Below are 4274 nucleotides of genomic sequence, written 5' to 3' on the forward strand. Positions count from 1 at the left end.
CACAGGTCCAGGCACTGTCAGCACCGAGGATACAAGGCAGTGCAGTCCTGTAAGAGGCTGAGGTCAGGGGGGCCCAGGGTGACAAGCTATAAGCTGAGTCACCTTTTCCTTAAATATACTCTCTATGACAGGGGTTTGGAGGAGCACCGAGTATGGCCAAGTGGGGCCTAACATTTGCTCAACTATGTGCATAGCAGCTTTATATGTAATAGCCAGAACCTGGAAACAGTCTAAAGACCCTTCAATCAAAGAATGGATTAAAAAAAATGTGGCAATTTATACATTAGAGTACTACTCAGAGGCAAAAACAAACAAACAAACAACAACAAAACAATGACATCTTGAAATTTGCATGAAAATGGATGTACCTAAAAAAAAATTCATCCTGAGGTAACCCAGACCCAGAAGATGAATATGGTATGTATTCACTCAGAAGTGGGTACTAACTGTAAAGCAAAGGATGTTGAGCCTATAGTTCATGATCCTAGAAAAGCTAAATAGTAAGGTGAACCCTAAGAAAAACATACACAGATCTACCTGGAAAGGAGTAATAGGAAAGATAGCCTGATAAAATTGGGAGCGTGGGGGTGGGAGGAGAAAGGAAGGCAGAAGGGGAAGAAGAGTGGAGAGGGGGAGGGGGGAGGAGAACTGGAGGGAACAGGATAGTTCAGATGGAGGAAGGACAGAGATGAGAGCAAGCAAAGAGATATCTTGATGGAGGGAGCCATTATGGAGCTAGTAAGAAACCTGGCACTAGAGAAAATCCCAGGAATCCACAAGGATGACCGCAGCTAAGACCCTAAGCAATAGAGGAGAGGGTGCCTGAACTGGCCTTGCCCTGTAGTCAGATTGATGAATATCCTAAGTATCACCATAGAACATTCATTCAGCAACTGATGGAAACAAGAAGCAGAGACCTGCATCAGAGCACTGGACTGAGCTCCCAAAGTCCAGTCGAAGAGTGGGAGGAGTGAGAATATGAGCAAAGAGGTCAGGACCATGATGGGGACACCCCCTGAAACAGTTTACCTGAGCTAATGGGAGCTCATCAACTTCAGCTGGACAGGAAAAGAACCAGCATAGGTCCAAACTAGTCCCTCTGAATGTGGGTGACAGCTGTATGGCTGGGGCAGACTGAGGGGCCACTGGCAGTGGCACCAGGACTTATCTCTACTGCTTGTACTATTCTCTTTGGGTGAATACTTGACTTGCTCAGCCTAGATACAGTAGGGAGGACCTTGGACCTTCCCCAAAGCAATGTGCCTTACCCTCTCTGAGGAGAGGGTGGGGGGCGTAATAGAGGGAACTGGAGGAGGGAAGGGAGTGGGAACTGGGATTGGCATGTAAAATGAAAAAAAGATAGTTTTTTTTAAAAAAAATAAAAAAAAGAACAAAGTCAATGAACTGAGATAAAAAAGAAAAGCAGACTGCGGAGACACCTGGGGATGGGACTCCTGGTGTCAGAGATGAGCAGAGGGTGGAGGCACTGGGAGAATGGGATTCTCAGTCACTGCATTGTTGGGGATAAAGGGGTACGCCAAGTCTGGTTTTCTTACCTGCATGAATTTAAGGTACAGATGGTAGGCGGCCAGGGGTTGAAGTCTTGCTCCACCCTTTACTAGCTGTGTTCCCATGAGCAATTTACTCAGCTTCTCTGAGCCTTAGTTTTCCTTATCTGTAGAGCCCGGCTGTAGGACTGAGGACATGGAGCAATCAGTGAAATGTTAGCCTGGCCAGCACTAGGACCTCAGACTGATCCCTAGAACGGTTGTCAAAATGATGGTTGTGCTGGTCTTGTCAGCACTGGGGAGCCGGAGTTGGAGGATTCCTGGGGCTTCCAGACCAAGTGAGAGGTGAACAGCAGTCTGTGGATGCCCTGGAGGCTGGCCTCTGGCCTCTGTACGCAAGCACTCACCTGTGCACACATGCATGCACACACATCAGGTGTTCTTCATGCTGGAAAGAGAGAGGTGTTGAAGCCACCCAGGCCTAGATGTGTGACTCAGATCTTAGAGACTAGTCTTCCTGACTCTTGCCTTTGTGGCCCAGGGATCAGCCAGATTCCAATCCTGGGCGTTCAGACCTGGAAGTACATTAGAATTGCAGGGAGAGTCAAGTATTGGATCAGTGACTGCAGAGATGGAAGCCTGGGATCGAGACGGAGGCTCAGAGAGACACTCTGGCCACGGCCATGCACAAGTTTATGACCCAGTCCCCCTGAAGAACGCCTGAATCGGAACAACTACCGCACAAAGAATTGAGGGAGACTCTAAGTCCCCACAGCAGGACAGACTCAGTAGGAGGCAAGTGCTGTGGAAGTCCCACCTAAAGGTGGTGGCTGTGTTGGACTGGGGTTGGCTCTTGACTGCAGAGCTGAGCTGAGGTCCCCTGAAGAATTAGTAGCACTGGCCTTTAACCAGGCTGGCACCTCCTGGGCATGTGTCCCACCCTGGGACAAGCCAGTGGCATGTGACCAGGATTACCAAGCAGTTTGTATACTGGGCCTGGGAATAGTCACGATATTGACATTTTTACACACGGGGAACTGAGACCAGAAAAGGAAGGGAGGGTCTTTGGGAGAGCAGGCAGAACCTTTATATATCTTAGCCTACAGTGTCAATATGTAGGAGAAACTGCCCTGTTTTGAAGATGCAATAAAACACATTGACTTGGCCTAGATCACGTCCTCAGCTCCCCAGATGTGACTCTCAGGAAGGCCCCCTAGACTACTGAGAAGAACATTCAGAGAACTCCTACAGCAGATAGCCTCTGGGTGGCTTCTGAATCCAGGGATAGGGTGGCACAGGACAGACCAACAGGGTCGTTAAAAAACAAGGGACAGGAGGTGCCGGAGCAGGTTGACAAGCCAAGGCTGAAAGGTCTGTAATGCCATATGAGAGATTTAGGCTTTATGGTGCTGGTAGGGACCACTAAGGGTTTTGGGCACAGGAGTAGGCAGACTCAGAGCCATGCCTCAGCAAGGAGGGAAAACTGTGTACAGATGCTCAGCCTTTGAGCTACTGGGAAAGCGAGGACATTTCCAAGCCTGTTCCAGGTGCCGGGACCATGTCCAGCACTGGGCTCAGTGACTCAACCTTGAGGAAATTGCTCCCTAGGGGGAGAGGACCCAGATGAATCACATCGGTGAGGTGGGGAGGTTAGGGGCTCACTGAGTCACCTCCCAAGGGCAGAGGGAAGTACAGAAAGAGGGGCAACAGTAGAGAAAGGAGGGCCCGGGGAGGTCAAAGTGAGGTCTGTCAGGAGTCTGCTGTCTGTCTGCCTCACCATTGTTACAACTTTGAGTTTTCTGACTATCCTGTGGGACAACTGAGATCCAGCAAGATGGGAAGGGGATCTGGCTAAAGCTATGCTGGCAAAATCAAGTAAGACGCAAATTCACCCTTCAATCTAGACACATCCCATGCCTCAGTCCCTCTAATGGCAAGTAGAGACTAGAAAACAGGTTGGTTCAGGCAAGGAGTTTCAGCAGGTTGCATGCCACTAACGTCCCCTCATCCCTCCAGCCAACGGAGCATGGGGTCGTGGTGCACCGCCGCTATGAGACACCAGGGGGCGCAGGAGCGTCACGGCTGCCGCAAGTGCCTGAGCACAGAGGCCGCTCTGCGGAGAAATGCGCTCCCAGCTTGCTGGGGTCCCACCGCGGAATTGTGGACTACGCGGCTCTGGGGCTTGCAACCTCTTCAATCTCCCGGAACGGCGATGCAGACCTACCTGGTGGCCTTAGAGACCTAGTGCCCTCACCCCATACTTGGGAATGCTGCGCCTGTGTGTGTCAGGGAGCACGTGTCTCCTTCACAGATCTCCTACCGCTTCAGGGCTCGCCCTCTTTTGGAGCGACCTCTAAATTTCTCCCTCTACCTCTGCCTTCTGCACTGGAAGGAGAGAGGGGACCTCAGGGTTCCTGGACTGCGACCGCGGCCCTCTCCCTCCACTGCGCTGGACTCGGCCTTTGGGCTCTGGCTGGGCTGCTGAAGTCCAAGTGATGGGGAGAATGTGATGCGGCAGTGCATGGGACTCTGGGAGGTGCTCTGCCAAATAGGAGTAGTGGCGATGGGACAAGCGGAGGGCAGCAAAGGCTGAAGAGGCGACCGAGGAGAGGGGATCCCCATAGTCGGCCCGCTGGAGCAGTCTTGGGAGGGTGACGGCCTGGCAGGGGCGAGTCGGCCGGGATCTGGTGGGGTCCAATCTTCGGAAGACGTGGAGGTGCTGTCCCTGGTGGCAGGGACGTAGGCGGGGTCTGGAGGCCTGGGGCG

The 4274-nt window shown here is 51.9% G+C and overlaps 1 protein-coding gene across 5 annotated transcripts in view; it reads left to right on the plus strand.

Moving 5' to 3' along the window:
• The window catches only part of Pde2a (phosphodiesterase 2A), a 90430-nt gene that overhangs the window by 25252 nt on the left and 60904 nt on the right, over nt 1-4274 (plus strand). The window contains exon 1 of one of the 5 annotated variants that reach the window (XM_026790082.1): nt 4033-4224. The exons of the other annotated variants lie outside the window; for them this stretch is intronic. The gene's annotated coding sequence lies outside the window, so the exon portion shown is untranslated. Of the gene's footprint in view, nt 1-4032; nt 4225-4274 lie in introns of those variants that run through there. 5 annotated transcript variants of the gene reach the window in all.

The sequence above is a fragment of the Microtus ochrogaster genome, unplaced genomic scaffold, assembly GCF_000317375.1.
Source record: "Microtus ochrogaster isolate Prairie Vole_2 unplaced genomic scaffold, MicOch1.0 UNK41, whole genome shotgun sequence".
NCBI classification, from domain to species: Eukaryota; Metazoa; Chordata; class Mammalia; order Rodentia; family Cricetidae; genus Microtus; species Microtus ochrogaster.